This window comes from Ursus arctos, unplaced genomic scaffold (genome assembly GCF_023065955.2).
Source record: "Ursus arctos isolate Adak ecotype North America unplaced genomic scaffold, UrsArc2.0 scaffold_28, whole genome shotgun sequence".
Lineage (NCBI taxonomy): Eukaryota > Metazoa > Chordata > Mammalia > Carnivora > Ursidae > Ursus > Ursus arctos.
Genome location: NW_026622963.1, coordinates 8,035,948 through 8,054,955, shown reverse-complemented (window position 1 = coordinate 8,054,955; position 19,008 = coordinate 8,035,948). Strand labels below are relative to the sequence as shown.

Sequence of the window (19,008 nt, the reverse complement as noted above, 5' to 3'; positions counted from 1 at the left end):
CTGCTTTCAGCTCAGGTCATGGTCCCAGAGTCCTGGGACCTTGGGCTCCCTGCTCCCTGGGGAGCCTGCTTCTCCCTCTCCCTCCACTGCTCCCCCTGCTTGTGCTCTCTATCAAATAAAATCTTGGGGGGAAAAAAAAAGCTTCTGCAGAGCAAAGGAGACAATCAACAAAACTAAAAGGCAACCTACAGAATGGGAAAAGGTTATTTGCAAAAGACATATATGATAAAGGGCTAGTATCCAAAAGCTATTAAAAAACTTACCAAACTCAACACCCAAAAAACAAATAATCCAGTTTTAAAAAATGGGTAGAAGACATGAATAGGTATCTTTCCAAAGGAGACATACAGATGGCTGAAAAGATGGTCCACATCACTCATCATCAGGTAAATACAAAACAAAACTACAATGAGGTATCACCTCACAACTGTCAGAACAGCTAAAGTTAACAGCACAGGAAACAAAAGGTGTTGGTGAGGATGCAGAGAAAGGGGAATCCTCTTGCAAGGTTGGTGGGAATGCAAACTGGTGCAGCCACTCTGGAAAACAGTATGACAGTTCCTCAAAAAGTTAAAAGTAGAACTACCCTATGATCCAGCAATTGTACTACTAGGTACTTACCTAAAGGATACAAAAATAATGATTCAAAGGGATACATGCACCCCAATATTTACAGCAGTATTATTAACAATAGCCAAATTATGAAAAAAGAGCCCAAATGTCCACTGACTGATGAATGGATAAAGAAAATGTGGTGTACACACATACACACACACACACACAAATATTACTCAGCCACAAAAAGGAATGAAATCTTACCATTTGCAACTACCTAGATGGAGTTAAAGAGTATTATGCTAAGAGAAGTAAGCCAGTCAGAGAAAGACAAATACCATATGGTTTCACTCATATGTCAAATTTAAGAAACAAAACAGATGGACATGGTAGGGGGGAAAGAGAGGCAAAGCAGAAAACAGACTCTTAACTACAGAAAACAAACTGAGGGCTGCTGGCGGGGAGGTGGGTTAAATGGGTGATGGGTATTAAGGAGGGCACTTGTGATGAGCACTGGGTGTTGTATGGAAGAGATGAATCAGCAGATTGTAAACCTGAAACTAATGTTACACTGTAGGTTAACTAACTGGAATTTAAACAAAAACTTGAAAAACAAATAAATTGTTATTATTAAGAAAAGAACAGAACACCACCTGATCTCAAAATATACTATAAAGCTATAGTACTGGCAAAAGGATAGATATACCAATCAAAGGAACAGAAGCCAGAAATAGATCCACACAAATATGGCAAAGTGACTTTTTACAAAGATGCTACAATTCAAAGGAAGGAAAAGAGCTTTTTCTAAAAACAGCACTAGAATAATCAAGACATCTATATACCAAAAAAAAAAATCAACTTTAACCTAAACCTCAGACTTTACACAAAATTAATAACGGATCAGACCTAAATATAAAACACAAGACTATAAAACTTCTAGAGGAAAATCTTTGTGGCCTCGGTTTGGGCAAAGAGTTCTTAGATAACAATAGCACAATCCATAAGAAAAACTGATAAATTGGAATTCACCAAAATGAAAAGGACATTGTTAAGAAAATGGAAAGAAAAGCCAGAGACTGGGAGAAAGTATATGCAAATTATATCTTACAAAGGACTTGTATTTAGAATACATATTTTTAAAATCTCTTAAAACCTAATAAGAAAACAAAAATCCAATCTTAAAAATAGGCAAAAGCTTTGAACAGACACTTCACCAAAGAAAATCTACACAGAGGCAGGAAAAAGAACAAGAAAAGATGCTCAACATTATTAGTTATTTGAACACAGGAATTGAAGCCACAATGTCACCACTACAAGCCTACCAGAATGTGTGTGTGTGGGGGGGAGGCAACCTATGAGACAAACCCCAGTGATGCAGAATACATGGTATAAGCGGAAACTTCATACACTGCTGATGGGAATGCATAATAATATAGCCACAGGACAAAATTCAGCAGCTTCTTATGAGGTTAAACATATACTTACTACAAGCCCCAAAACTCATTATTAAGAATTTACCTGAAAACTTATCTTCACTCAAAAACCTATATAACAAAGTTATATAGGTTTATGCCTACCTGGCAAAAACTGAAAACACCCAAATATCCCACAACTGGGGAATGGTTAAAGAAACTGTGGTATATCCATAATCTACTCAGCAACAAAAAGAATTACTGATACATACAACAATATGAATAAATTTAACATGCAAATTCTAAGTGAAAGAAGCCAGATTCAAGAGGCTACATATTGTATGGTTCCATTTATATGACACCATGGAAGAAACAAAACTACAGGGATGGTGTATAAATCCCTGGATGCCAGGAATTAAGAGCAGGAGAGGCTTTGAACAAATGGGGTAGCAGGAGGGAATTTTTAAGAAGGCCATTATGGAACTGTTCTATATGTCGATTGTGGTAGCAGATACAGAACTGCAGGCCCTGATCAAAATTCATGGAACTGTACACCCGAAAGTATAAATTTTATATAAATTAAAATATAAATTTAAAATATTGTTATAAAAGTAATTTAACCTACACTGGATCATCTATAATGGAGTTCTGACTGTTTAAAGTACAGTTAAGTGTCAAAACAACGATGTTGAATAGAAGGAACACAGACATGAAATTATCCAGTGCCAGGCACTCTATATACATCATATTTCATTTAATCTTCACACCAATACTTTATACAAGGTAGGCATTATTTACATTTTACAGATGAGGTTTAGAGAGATTATGTCATTTGACACACGATGAAACAGATTAGTAAAATCTGAATATTAGAAAAATTTTATAAAAATTTATGCTGTAGGGGCGCCTGGGTAGCGCAGTCGTTAAAGCGTCTGCCTTCGGCTCAGGGCGTGATCCTGGCGATCTGGGATCGAGTCCCACATCAGGCTCCTCCGCTGGGAGCCTGCTTCTTCCTCTCCCACTCCCCCTGCTGTGTTCCCTCTCTCGCTGGCTGTCTCTCTGTCACATAAATAAATAAAATCTTAAAAAAAAAAAAAAAAAAAAAATTTATGCTGTAGTACCACCCTTAAAGATTCTGATTTAACTGCTTTAGGCTGGGGCCCAATCAAAGGAGAGGAATCATCTATGCATGCTACCAAAATTCTTGATTAATTGAGTAGAAAGTCAATTCAAACTCTTGGTTGAAATAACTCTTCATCCTATTCTTACTGGCGGTCCTCATTTTTTAAGATATAAACAAACAAAAAGATTTAAAAAGTTACGAGCAAAATCAATATAATTAGAAAATTCGTACTAGAAGGAGCACATTTAACTTTTACGGCAATGAAACAATTTGAAATCTCTCATATTCTCTAGTGGTAAACTCTAAAACAATGGTCCCTCATTTGGGCTACATATTAAAATCTCTTGAGGAACTTTAAATACTTGGACCTCGCCACAGCAATTCTGATTCAATTGTTTAGAATGGGACATGGGTATGTGAATTTCTCGCCCAAAGGTGTTTTGTTTTTTTTTTAAGATGCATTTATTTTGGAGACAGAGAATAAACACGTGCAGGGGGGAAGGGCAGAGGGAGAGGGAGAGAGAGAATCTCAAGCAGAGTCCTCAGGACCTGAGGGAAAATCAAGAGTCAGATGCTTAAATGACTGAGCTACCCATGCACCCCTACCCAACGTTTGTACCTAAAATTCCCCAGATGATAGTAATATGCAGCCAGAATCAGGAACTACTGCTCTAAATAGTTTCCAACTATGGGAGCTGCGAAAAAGTAAAGTGTATATATAGATCTCCAATATGAACACAGCAGGGTAATACTGTAGTAATTTGAAGAAAATTACATTCTAAGGTTATAGCAGCAGTATATGGTTTGAAAGTAACTACAAAGTTCTGTTTTTAAAAAGTGGGTGTGAATATGGCAACTCTCCCAGCTGAGGCCTTAATATCAAAGCACTATCATCCTCCATCCTTCAATCAAGCGGTTCTCAACTTTGGTAGCACATTAGAATCACATGAGGAACTTTTAAAAACCCAACTGGCAGGCCACATCCCACACCAAATACATCAGAGGATGAGGGTGAGGGAAGAACCTGGGCACTGGCAATTTTCTGAACGCTCCCTGGCAATTTCATTACATAGCCAAGGTGAAGAACTACAATTCTAGACGTACACATGTATGCAGATGCCCACGTTTGAGAGTGTGTTTACAAAATAAATAAATAAAAATAAAAGCGTGACAGAATCTCCTGGTAGAATTAATCAAGTTATTCAATGACATTCCTATGATTAGTATTGTGGGGAGGCAACTATTTTTTGAAAGGTCTCAATATACAACCTTCTTATTTTAGGAGAAAGTTCAATATTAAATGAATGGGTTTCATAATATAAAAGAGTAGTCTAAGATGAAACAGCAAAAAACCACTTTTTAACCCAATTAATATTCACAGAAAAGTGTCAAGAGTCCAGCTTTTCATTTATCTCAGAATTTGATCTGCAATGGAATTAACAGGCTATACTTTTCAACACTCAGTTTGACAATATTCCTACACAAAAATGGGCTCATAAAAAAAGAATGAAATCTTGCCATTTGCAATGACACGAATGAAACTAGAGAGTACTATGCTAAGCAAAATAAGACAGTAAGAGAAAGGCAAATACGTGGTACGACTTCATGCCTATGTGGAATTTAAGAAACAAAACAAGCAAAAGGAATAAAAAGGGAGAAATGCAAACCAAGAAACAGACTCTTAACGATAGAGAACAAAATGATGGTTATGGGGGGGATTAAAGAGTGCACCTGCTGTGATGAGCACCAGGTGATGTACGGAAATGCTGAATCACTATACTGTACACCTGAAACTAATATAACACTATGTTACCTATGCTGGAATTTAAATAAAAACTTAAAAAAAATGGCCTCATTTTTACATTATGTTTCCATCTAGTTTAATCTATAAGAGCTCCTTGAGAGCTGCTGATGATCCAAATTTTACACACTTGCTTTGTAATGCCTTAATATTAGAAACCAAAAAGCCAGAAAAAATAAAAACTTCTGTATAGAAAGAAGTATTTGCAACACCTACAATAAACAGTAAATAAGCAAACATACAAGTCTATATAAAAAACAATCCAACACAAATGGATGGTTTATGAATTTTAATAATACAATTGGCTGAAAAAGAAGAAAATATTCAATCTCCTTAATTACAACAAGTGTTTTTAATCTACCACAATGGCTAAGATCTTAAAAATTTATAATATCCAGGGACAAAGTAAGGGAAATATTTCATGTTAGGGAAATCCAACTTTTGAGAGTAGTTTGGCAGAACTGATCAAAATTAAAAACCCACATGACCTAGGAAAGGATCTAAAGATTCCACTTCCAGAAACCTACTCTGCAGAAATATGCAAGTGGGGGAGGGGGGCACCTGGGTGGCTCAGTCTGTTAGGCATCTGCCTTTGACCCTGGTCATGATCCCAGGGTTCTAGGATCAAGCCCCACATCAGGCTCCCTCTCCCCATGCCACTCCCCATTCCTGTGCTCACTCACACTCTTGCGCTCTCTCTGTCGAATAAATAAAATCTTTTTTATAATTTCTTTCTTTCCTTTTTTTAAGATTTTATTTATTCATTTGAAAGGGAGAGAGACACAGAGACAAAAGCAGGGGGAGAGGCAGAGGCAGAGGGAGAAGCAGACTCCCCACTGAGCTGGGAGTCAGAAGTGGAGCTCAATCCCAGGACCTGGAGATCATGACCTGAGCCAAAGGCAGATGCTTAACCATCGTGAGCCACCCAGGTGCCCCAATAAATAAAATATTTTTAAAAAATATGTTAAGTGTAGAAGGGAAGAGTAAGAAATTTCACGTGCACATTATTTGGAAAAGCAATAAAGCAAAGATAACCTACATCTCTCCAAAGGGGGACTGCCTATAAATTATGCCATCCATACTTAGAATATTATGCAATAAAAAACAAACAAACAGGGGCGCCTGGGTGGCACAGCGGTTAAGCGTCTGCCTTCAGCTCAGGGTGTGATCCCGGCGATCTCGGATCAAGCCCCACATCAGGCTCCTCCGCTATGAGCCTGCTTCTTCCTCTCCCACTCCCCCTGCTTGTGTTCCCTCTCTCGCTGGCTGTCTCTATCTCTGTCGAATAAATAAATAAAATCTTTAAAAAAAAAAAAAAGATCTGTAAGCACTGACATGGGAGGATATCCACGAGACTTCACTGAGTGAAAAAAGGAAGTTACTGAGCAATGTACAATATTCCATTTTTTAGTTAAAATAAGTCCTTTTTTTTTTTTTTTAAAGATTTTATTTGAGAGAGGGAAACATGAGCGGAGGGGAGGAGCAGAGGGAGAGGAAGAAGCACACTCCCCTTAAGCTGGGAGCCCAATGCCGGACTCCATCCCAGGACCCTGAGATGACCCGAGCAGAAGGCAGTTGCTTAACAGAATGAGCCACCCCGGCACCCCTGGGTAAAGTTCTATGACATACTCAATAGGTAATAAAATGTTTAGAAGGACTTACATTAAAGCTGCTCTGGAGTTACCATCCCTGGAGGCTGGTCTGGGAATGGGGTGAAAAAATGTGGGGTTTTTTTTTATACTTTATAATGATATGAACAGAAATTTAGAGTATTTATTACTTTTATAATAACCAACTATAAACAGTATAAGGCCTTGCTTCTCAAACTGTAGTTCACAAAATCACAATCACCTGAGTCTGTTAGAAATTCAGAATCCTGGGGCGCCTGGGTGGCACAGCGGTTAAGCGCCTGCCTTCGGCTCAGGGCGTGATCCTGGCGTTATGGGATCGAGCCCCACATCAGGCTCTTCAGCTATGAGCCTGCTTCTTCCTCTCCTGCTCCCCCTGCTTGTGTTCCCTCTCTCGCTGGCTGTCTCTATCTCTGTCAAATAAATAAACAAAATCTTTAAAAAAAAAAAAAAAAGAAAGAAAGAAAGAAATTCAGAATCCTAAGTCCCAATCCACATCTACTGAATCATTTCAACCAGACTCTCAAAAGTTCCTGAGGTGATGTACACGTACAGTGAAACTGACAAGCATTGATACAAACTGCAGAAAGTTCTGAGAGTTGGTTATACTATGAAAGGTTTCATTTCCAATTTTGTAGATTTAATTAAATACTTAATTTCTTTAAGAAATTATCATGTATAATTCAGGTATAATTTTTCTTCTCTTAAAAGGTATGTAAGTATGTTGAGAGCTTTACACTAAGAGTCACTAAAAACTGCAATATAATTAATGCCTAGTCAATGACATTCAACAGAATAAATTCTTTATGTACCCAAAGTTCATACAGAACCATATACAAAATAGAACAGTATTTGTCACCAAAAGATGCTCTTCTTGACTTTGATCATTCAGGGTTTGGTAAAGAGTACAAAAACGCAAACTAGGTATCTTGAACAAAGGGGGAGTTAATAAAAGGAATTCATGCTTAATCGGTAGAAGGACTGAGCAGTGGGGCTGTAAGGCTATGTCTATAATGAATGACACCAGAACGCAACACACTGAATGACAAGGAGCTCTCCCTACTTAAGCCACCAATGGAACCACTAAATTTAAGTATAGCAGATGATTGTGATCCAAGGATTAGAAAGCAGGAATCAGGAAGTCATCACTACCACTGCCACAATTGCCTCTAGATACCCAGGAAGCCAGGTGACGTACACAACAAAACAGTCTAGCTGCTGCCTTTGCCACAAATACCTCTTGATACTGCAGAAAGATGAAGAACGGACAATGCACTGCTACATTTCTGCTACTGCAGAAAAATCTCACATTCTTACAACCCAACAAAAAAAAGGCGGGGCGGGGGGGGACAGTGGCAGAAAAGAGAAATAGTTTTTGGCTTCCTAACCTAACACGGCACAGAAAGGTACTTTGGAGAATTGAGGAAAATAATCACAAAATTCCCAAATGGCTTAAAAGCTATATGCATTTAAAACAAATTTACAACTAAAGAACACTAATCCTCAAAGTTTCCCGCTTCAAATATGTACTTCTAAGCTACCCTTAAGAAGGAAGGCAAAAGAGAGGGGGAATTTGTTGAAGGTAATGTTGTTAAGAGACTTTCCCACTGGAAATGCTTCTCGGAAGATTACTTCGGCAAAAATTTCAGTTTAACTCACTACCCCTGGAGATTCATTAAAATGAAAATTTAACACTGACAAGCTTTGACCAAATATAATTCTGTAGATCCATGGTACTTAACTTGAAATTTTGCTGAGGTATGCATTTGAAGTACAAATGTAATCCTGATGTACCAAAACTTGTTAATGAATGCATTTAGTGAACTACCATCAATAACATCTCAAATTTGGCTTTGCTTTCTCCACTTGCCCTTGTACATGCATTTTATGAAGGCAATTACTTCCTTCTATGTCATCTCAAATTTGGAGAGTCAAGATTTCACCTCTGTAAGAATGTCAAGAATTTAATCAGAATTTAATAAAATGTTTCTGTAAAAAGAAGAAAGGATCCTATCATTGTGTGTAATCATTTGGTTTATTCTGTAAAAATTCAACTGCAAACCAAACAGGGACGTGTGATGAAAGGGATACATTAATATGAAGGGTGGGTAAAACTACTTTTCATCAGAAAACACTGTCTTTACATAGCACTGTATGCTTCAGCATCTAGTTGATCAAGAGCCAAGTCACCTCCAACAAACATAACCCTGGTTTTAAACATGTACCATTACATGAGGCCCCATGCAAGGTAAGATTTTCTTGGGTCTCAGTCTCCTAAGGGTGAAAAAGTTCCACGTACTCTTTCGAGGGGAGAAAAAAATCCTATAGATAAAAGCATAAGAACCAAAAGGAAAGGCCAAGAACCAGGTAACTACCAAGTCCAAATTACTTTGGCATAATGGAGTTAATTTAAACTATAAATGAAGATTCTATATAGACCACCTTATGTTACTTTACTATTTTTGCAGTAGTTCAGAACTATTAGAGAATTATTTAAGAATCTTCTTAGTTATCTATTCATAAGCTCACCTCTGGGTTCCAATTGTCAAGCCCGAAGTATTAGCATTCTATACATAGCTATTGTGGCACACACTGACAAAGTTCCACAAACACACAACCAAAACATTTGAGCGACCTCAGGGTACTGCACTTCACTTGACACAAACACTAGCCATCTCCAAACTACCTAAAGATGGCATACCAAATTGAATTAGTTCCGCAAAGTGAAATGAATATTGAGTGTTGTATAATGTTATCTCTTCTTCTGGAAGCACTTCAAAAAAAATAGATACATACACATCCCCAACTACTTCTTAATAGCAAATTTTAACAGTACAGTATTTGAACTAGTACTTCCTCCTTTCTCATCATAGCAAATCAAAATACCTATTGGTACGTGGTAGGATTCTGATTAGTAATTCACTATTTCTTACTTACACTCTACATATGTGTATATGGTACACGAGAATTTGTAAAATATAACCATAAGTGAGATTCTTTGAAAATCATAATGCTTATTTAAAGGAATATAGAAAGTTTTAATTTGTATCTCAGAAAGACCCTATTAAAAAAAGCCACTGTACATTTCTTTCGAGCTCAAAAAGTAGCCATAAATCCAAATGACCTTGAAATAGACCACTTCTTACAAATCAAAACCACAATGAGATACCACCTTACACCAGTTAGAACGGCAAAAATTAACAAAACAGGAAATAACAAATGTTGGCGAGGATGTGGAGAAAGGGGAACCCTCTTACACTGTTGGTGGGAATGCAAGCTGGTACAGTCACTCTGGAAAACAGTATGGAGGTTCCTCAAGATGTTAAGAATAGAGCTACCCTATGACCCAACAACTGCACTACTAGGTATTTACCCCAAAGATACAGATGCAGTGAAAAGAAAGGGCACATACACCCTAATGTTCATAGCAGCAATGTCCACAATAGCCAAACTGTGGAAGGAGCCGAGATGCCCTTCAACAGATGAATGGATAACGATGATGTGGTACCTACATACAATGGAATATTATTCAGCCATCAGAAATGATAAATACCCACCATTTGCAACGAAATGGATGGAACTAGAGGGAATTATGTTAAGTGAAGTAAGTCTAACAGAGAAAGACAATTATATAGTTTCACTCATATGTGGAACATAAGCAATAGCATGGAGGACCATAGGGGAAGGGAGGGAAATCCAAAGGGGGAGAAATAAGAGAGGGAGATGAACCATGAGAGATTATGGACCCCAGGAAACAATCTGAGGGTTTCGGAGGGGAGGAGGGTGGGGGGAGGGGGTAACAGGGTGATGAGTATTGAGGAGGGCACATGCTGTGATGAGCACTGGATGTTACACTTAACTCGTGAATCACTGAACGCTATCTCAAAAACTAATTATGTGCTATACAGTGGCTAACTGAACATAATAAAAAAATAAATTAAAAAAAAAACAAAAAGGGGCGCCTGGGTGGCACAGTGGTTAAGCGTCTGCCTTCTGCTCAGGGCGTGATCCCGGGGTGATGGGATCGAGCCCCACATCAGGCTCTTCCACTATGAGCCTGCTTCTTCCTCTCCCACTCCCCCTGCTTGTGTTCCCTCTCTCGCTGGCTGTCTCTATCTCTGTCGAATAAATAAATAAAATCTTTAAAAAAAAAAAAAAACAAATAGACCATTTCTATTCTATATACAGAGGTACACAAATATACTTCTGTACCATTTAAACGAAGTTTTATAACCAAGCTGTAACAGGCCATGTACATCTCCAGTACGTTCTCCTTCCAATTGTTCTCAAAATACACAGGCTCAATGACTAAGAATCATGAAAAAGTAACATGTGGCATATACAACTGGAACCTTCCTCCCTTCATGAAGTTTATAATGCCCAGACTGAGAACACTTCTACATATATTTGCTGAGAGGATTTTAAAGAACGCAGATAGCAGTGCTCACTTCAGCAGCACATATACAAAAATTGAAACAAAAGAGCCTCTGTGCAAGGATGACATGCAAATTCAGGAAGTGCTCCATATTTTTGTGTGAGTTTGGAGAACATCAATTAAGCAAGAATTTTCTTGATTGTTGAAAAATGACTTGGTTATGCTCATCTACCCCTGCTAGAAGTTTACACAGTATATTAACATAGTGCATAATAAAACAACAAAAAAGTAAAGGGGGGGGAAGGGAAGAAGAACGATATCACTAAATGTGGACCTTTGATAATGGAGTTGCATTGATTCACTGTTTAAACATTTTTTAGGGCGCCCGGATGGCTCAGTCAGTTAAGCGTCTGCCTTCAGCTCAGGCCATGACCCCAGGAAACTGGGATGAGTCCCGCATCGGGCTCCCTGCTCCGTGGGGAGCCTGCTTCTCCCTCTGCCTCTCATGAATAAATAAATAATTTTTCTAAAAAACACATTTTTTAAAATGTGTATATTTATTTGAGAGAGTACACGCATGTGCATGAGCAGGGGGAGTGTCAGGGGGGAGGGATAAGCAGGACTCCCCCCCCCCCCCCGGGGCCACTTAGCAGGAAGCCAGACATGGGACTTTATCCCAGGACCCTAAGATCATGACCTGAGCCGAAGGTAGACAGTTAACCGAGTCATCCAGGCACCTCTGTTTAAACATTTTTTTTAATTTAGTGTATGTGCATAGTTTTAGATGTTAATTATAACATCAAGGTTTAACAATCCTCCCTGCCACATCTCAGTCACTACTGATTTCCAAACCTCTGAGGCAAGCATTTTAAATTATTTTTCCTGTTTCTTCTGGTATTTACTACTTTTATCCTAAATAATATGCTTTTGTTCAGATAGTTACTCTTTCTCTTTTAGATATTAACTATTACCATCCTTGTAAATGATGAAGATTCAGCACTTAACATTCACCTTCCCTCCAATCTTTCTTATATAATTTTATCATCATTTTTATTTAAGCCACTATCCATTGTTTCTAACAATCATAACAGGAATTCCAGAGAGGACAAAGAAGAAAATTACCAAAGCAGTATTAAAATTCATTTCCCTAAGCTTTAGAAGGACACAAGTCTTCCAGTTGAAAGTGTCTACCAAGGCCCAACAAAATGAGAAGATTCACGCTTAACACATCTCTTCAGACAACCAAGGATAAAGAGAAAAGGCTGAAACTTTAAAAAGTCATCAAGAAACAAGAAGCAGACTGGTACTGGACTTAACAGCAACAGTTAAGTGCAGAAGGCAGTTATCTTTCATAAACATTCCAATCTAGACTTTCTCAGCTGAATCATCCACCGACCAAATCTGAAGGCAAATTAAAGACACCATCAGGGCCACAACAAATAGTATCATAGGAAAAGTTACATGGGAGTTAAATTAAGGATGTAGCCCCTCAAATGAGATTAAATCAAGAAAAAGACACAGATCTAAGAAACAGAGGCTCCAACTCAAGAGTACAGTAAGAGGCTTAGCGGGAAGGGCATCCTGATTAGAAGAGCAGGAGGGAGGGCTCCAGGAGAGTGTCAATACAATCCAAATGACCTTCACACCGGAAGCACTGTTCTCTGGAAGGTCCAGAGCATTTGGCATTAAGCCTGTTTAAAAAAGAAAAAAAGTAATAATCCTAATATACTGCTTGGACTGTCATAAAACGAACATTGTTCAATAGTGTCACTTAAAAAAAAATCAAGCTATTAGCAAATTAAGACTTGGCTACGATCACAAATCAAAAGGACTTTGATAACAAAAATATAGGTGGCACAGAGCGGGTTATCAAAGGTGAGAGAAGAAAGGAAGAAGAAAATGTCAAAAGGTAATGGAAAAGAAAGAGGTATATTAAAGTTATAAATGTAATCATTTGGAGATGATAATAACTTTTTCATTTGTTACCACATGCATGTTTAAAACAACAAGCTGGAGAAAAGAGCTACAGTAACAATCATTCATTAAGAACTCATTAAGAAAAGGTGCAAAGGATATGAAAAGACAGTTTAGAAAAATGTTAAATAAAACCAAGCAATATTTTATCAGGCTAATGAAAATTTTAAGATTCTTAATAGTGTCAGCAAACGTGCAAAGAAAATGACAGTTCACACACTATTGGTGTAAAGATAAACTCAGTAACCTTTGAAAACGTTCCATCGTATTTATAAAAACTGTAAATGTCTTTACCCAAAGTCCAGCAAACCCACTTCCAAGGTTAGGTTAGGTCAAGAAAGGAAAAGGAAGGGAACAATAGGAAGGAGACACACAATACAGGGTGGAAAAAATGCCAAACTGATATGTTCATATCAGAAAATACTGTACAAACAATATTTAAATCCACAGTAATACTGAAGGAAAAAAATTGCAACTTACAGAATAAAGTGGAACTGGAGCAGGAAGCAGGAAAGAGCATCAATAAAACCCATTTATTTTTCTTCTAAAATATTTCAATTGTAGATTGACATTTATTGACATAAGTACACTATTTTTTTTTAAAAAATCAAATCTTAGCAATGATATATCCAGTTAACAGTTCCCAACTTCACACCCTAAGAATCCCTTTTCAAAAAGACATTAACCAAATTTTGTAGAGGTACCACCAGCATCCATTTTAAAAGGGAAAACAACTGAAAAGTAGAAGTTCTTTCTGAAATAGTGGCAGAGTCAGGATTAGAAGAAAGCCAGGTCTCTAAAATTCAGAATTATTTTGCTTTATATTGATCTAGATTGGACAATTTTAAAGAAATTATACAATGTGACAAATACTCATTTTAATACTGACATACTATACAAGGTAAACAATGATTTACAATCTAGACTATGAAATACATAAAATACATTTGGAAGAAGGGGCTAATATGAAAATAGGAAAGTAAAAAAGGTAACCAAAAAGGTTTCCAAGACCAAAAAAAAAAGGGGGCTCTCAAACCCCAAAACACATCAACACAATTGATTCAAAAAACCTCTACTATGGTATACCATGAAACTTCAAAATCCATTTCCACATTTAAGAGAAAGCAGACTACTTCTTCTCAATGTAGGATACAGCTCATTATAGTATTAACTACTAACCTCAGCCTTTGGGGTCAGAATTTAAGCAGTGGCTACTTGAGATCTTAGGTTTTATAGTCATTTTGAAAATCCAGCAATCTTCACTGAAAACCAAATACAAACCTGTGTCTCCCTTTTCACTTGAGAAGCCTTGAAAAGTGCTATATTAACCTATTTAGAAAAACATAGCCCCTTCCTTCTAGAAGCATATCAACAAAGAAAATGACGCAAATATCTGTATCATTCGGCTATCCCTAGAAGCTCACTTTGTCAGCCAATACTAGAATAATATAAATAAGCAACCTCATACTTTACCTTATATGTAAGCTTTCCATTTCTTTTTCTTCAAACATTTGCATTGTACTGCCTGAGTTCTTAAAGCTTGCCTCTGATTTAGTCTTAGAATTCAGTATAAAAAAATGCTGTTATTCTCTCATTCTAACACAGCATTTAAAAAAGAAAGAAGCCAGGTATTGGTATTGTAACCGCTATCATTTTGCAAGCAAATGGATACAAATATCTAAGCAAATGGTACAAATATTTAAACAGAAATCCTTAAACTTCCTCATAGAAGTTAAACAATCTGGAAAATTTAGATTATTTCCAAAAAAATTTTCCAGATTTGGACATATAAAATATACACACATGGCCAGATCAATCTAGCTTTCCTTCTCCTTTTTCTCCCACAGTTTTACCAATGGGTCCTCTGTCATCATAGTTTCTGAAAATCAATCAGGTCCATGAATCAAGCAAGTAACATTAATATCCTCCATTTAACCATTTCTTCTATTATTCAGCATTTTTTTTTTTTTAAAGATAGTGGCAAACACCAATTTACTTTGTTGCCTAAATGCCAAGTAAGATTCTGGTTTAAAAAATAAAAATAAAACTGTGCCCTTTATAAGTGGATATATCAAATTTGTCATGTCAGAACACGCTTGTCATCAAGATTTACAGGATAAACAGTGTGCCCTTAAATAATGAGGTATGTGCTGTCAAAATGTGCTTGCACATATATGTGTTTAATGGTCCTTTAATGACTTGTCTTTGGAATGATTCTGTCCTACCTTTGCTGCTGCAGCCCGCCTGTCCTTTGCATCACTGAATTCATACTTCTGGAAGTACCCAATATGCACTGTAACAGACAGATGGACAGATCAATGGGCCACAGCGGCAAAGGCCAGATAGACAGACTTGATAAAAATTAAAATCAAGGTATATAAAGGGAAGGGGGAAACCAGAAGAGAACATATCTACCTATATTCTATAAGCAAAATACCTGAACTTCAGGCCTACAATCATCCCATACACATACCCAAATAAACTATTTTTGATTTCCATATCGCTCCCTCTTTCAAGTAGAAATAGTTCCACTGCAATAGGCAAAATAATCAGTATTTTTAATACCATCAACAGTTACAGAGCAGGCATTTCTGTAACCATGCCACACAATTTCTTCAGAGGTAGTCACTACTTAACACAAAATAATTTTTCACATCCAAAGACTTTCTATGCCAAAATTAATAAGGCAATTATTACATGCAGAAAACTTCTATAATACCAAGGTCTATGTGATTAAAGTATACTTGGAATCACAAAGTAAAAGTAATATTTCGGCATTTTACCATTCTACATTTCCCTGTCTTTCTATGTAAAAATGGTTGCTAGCACCACAACTTTGGGGGCTTAAAGGAATACATTAGTATCATTTAGGCCAGTTACCAAGATACAGTAAAACACACACAAAATTACCAACAGTATCTCTAAAATCTACTTATAGAGTCCTCCTGTTACTTCAAATACATTCAAACAAGTATTCACACTTCAAGAAATTTCTGAGTTATTTTTAAAACACACCTTAATATCTCAAAATGCTAGCTTGCTTAAGCTTCATTAAAAGCTTAGATCTGTGTAAGTCATTTTAATTTAATCAAACATTTTATCATGCATGCATCTAAGATAATGTAGATTCTTTCTCCATGTTTAAGAAAGACTGAGGAGAAACATTTCCCCTTTCATTTCCAAGGGATCTATACATTTCTTGTAACCTCTCAAAAACATAAGCAGATAATTAGACATGATAATCAAATGTAATGCATGATCCTGGATGGAATCCTAGACTAGAAGAAGAAAAACTATAAAATGACATATTGGACAATGGCAGAAATGTGGGGGCGCCTGGGTGGCTCAGTCGATAAGCGGCTCAGGGCGTGATCCTGGCATTATGGGATCGAGCCCCGCATCAGGCTCCTCCACTGAGAGCCTGCTTCTTCCTCTCTCACTCCCCCTGCTTGTGTTCCCTCTCTCGCTGGCTGCCTCTCTGTCAAATAAATAAATAAAATCTTAAAAAAAAAAATTGCAGAAATGTGAATGTGGTATGTATATTAGTATTTTCTCTGATAACATTATTCAAATATAATTCACATACCATAAAATTCACTTTTATGAAGTATGTATGTACATCAGTAGTTTTGATTATATTCAGAGCTGTGACACACAGTTCTGTCAACCATTAATTTTAGAACATTTCATCAGCCCAAAAAGAAACCTTATACCCATTAGCAGCCACTCGCCATTCTCCCTTTCTCTACCCAGCCTCTGACAAACACTCATCTTTTTGTCTCTGTGGCTTTACCTATTTGGGACATTTCATAAAAGTGGCCTTGGGACACCTGGGTGGCTCAGTTGGTTAAGAGTCCAACTCTTGATTTCAGCTCAGGTCATTATCTCAGGGTTGTGTAGTCGAGTGCCATGTTGGGCTCTGCGCTCAGGGCAGAGTCTGCTGGAGACTGTCTCTCTCCCTCTACCTCTCCTTCTGCTTGCGCAAGTGCACTCTCTATCTCTAAATAAATAAAATCTTAAAAAAAGGAGGGGAGCATCATAAAGTATGAGGCCTACTGTGACTGGTTCCTTTTTTATTTACTCTTGCTTATCTAGGAAGGTCAACAAGCTGAGGGCTTCCCATGGACATCAAATAAATGTTTTATTGAGGGAATGGAGAGGAATAATTAATCTGGAAGTCAGTTAAATGAAGGCTGCTTAAAGTTTCAGCTAAACTACTTTTTAACTACACATTTTACAGATGAGGAAAGAGAATTTATTAATAAGAGAATTAAATAACTGACACAAAATCATAAAACTGATAAAAAGCAAAGCTGGACCTGAATTTAGCTCTATATACGATGCCAAAGACTTAACCACTAAGCTATTTTGTCTCTTAATGAAATTCACCAATTCTCACTGATTCTACCTCCTAATTGCTTGAATGCCTTCTCTCTATTCCAGCCTTGCTAACATCATCAAATATTTCTTCCTCAAATTATTGTAATAGACTTCTCGCTACTCTCCTTGCTTCCTAATCTCATCCTATTCTCATTTATTCCCTATACTGCCATCAAAGTGGTCTTTCTAAACACTAATCTTACATTAATTTGTTTCACTAGGTCCTAGGGGATAAATGCATCTCATTTAGTACTACGTTAAAATCTTTCATAAACTGCCTACCTGTCTAGCCTCAGCTCCTACCAAACTACTTCCCACACCAGACCATTAGCAGCCTCTGCCTTTGTACATTCTATTCCTTCTCTTCCTCTGGCTGGATGGCTTCTCCTATCCCACCTGCCTAGTGAGCTATGATTATTCGTTTTTCAAAACCTAGCTTCAGATCCATTTCCACCAGGAATTATCAGTCCTTCCCAGAAAAAAAAAAAATTAAGCATTCCTTCTCTGACCTTGTATGACAGATATATGTCAGTGATATGCCGCACATATGACTGTATTTTAACTTATTTATACATGCCTCTTTAAAGAGTTGTCCAATATTTTTTTTCACCCAGTATAGTGTAGCAGCTAAAGAAATATCAATTGGCAAAAAATCAAGTACTCAACTTATTTAATGTTCACAATTAAAGTGAAGTATTATGTTTAAGATCCCTTTAGCCTCAGAGAATATGCAATGAGAAAGACAGCCTCTTCAACAAATGGGGCTGGGAGACTGGATGGCTACATGCAAAATAATGACCACTGGCTTACACCATACACAACAAAGATAAATTTAAAATGGATTAAAGACCTAAATGCGAGACCTGAAACCATAAAAATCCTAGAAGAGAAACACAGGCAGTAATTTCTCCGACATTGCACGTAGCAACTTTTTTCTAGATAGGTCTCCTGAGGCAAGAGAAACAAAAGTAAAACTGAACTATTGGGACCACATCAAAACAGAAAGCTTCTGCACAGCAAAGGAAGCAATCAACAAAACTAAAAGATAAACCTACAGAATGGGAGAAGATATCAGCAAATGACATATCCTATGAAGGGTTAATATCCAAAGTATATAAAGAACTTACACAACTCAACACCCAAAAACTAAATAATCCAATTAAAAATGGGCAGAAGACATGAACAGACATTTCTCCAAGAAAGAAATACAGATGGCCAAGAGACACACGAAAAGATGCTCAACATCACTCATCATAAGGGAAATACAAATCAAAATATAATGAGATATCACCTCGCATCTATCAGAACGGCTAAAATTGAAAACAAAAGAAACAACAGGTGTTGCAGAGGATGTGGACAAAGAGGAACCCTACCTAGTGCACTACTGATGGAGTGCAAACTAGTGCAGCCACTCTGGAAAACAGTATGGAATTTCCTTAAAAAGTTAAAAATAGAACTACCTTATGATCCAGTAATCACACTACTGGATATATACCCCCCACAGCCAAAAACACTCATTCAAAGGGATACATGTACCCTTATGTTTATTGCAGCAGTATTTGTTAACAGCCAAGTTACGGAAACAGCCCAAGTATCCACTGATAGGTGAAAGGATAAAGATGTGATACACACACACACACACACACACACACACACACACACATGAATGTTATTCAGCCATAAAAAAGAATGAAATCTTGCCATTTGCAACATGGATGGAGGTAAAGAGAATTATGCTAAGTGAAACAGCCAGTCAGAAA

The 19,008-nt window shown here is 37.2% G+C and overlaps 1 protein-coding gene and 1 pseudogene across 2 annotated transcripts in view; one reads left to right on the top strand and one right to left on the bottom strand.

The window, feature by feature from the left end:
- ARIH1 (ariadne RBR E3 ubiquitin protein ligase 1) overlaps positions 1-19,008 on the bottom strand; it is a 118,096-nt gene that overhangs the window by 74,839 nt on the left and 24,249 nt on the right. The gene's annotated exons all lie outside the window — the stretch shown is intronic.
- Positions 10,960-11,051, top strand: LOC113241040 (U6 spliceosomal RNA; annotated as a pseudogene).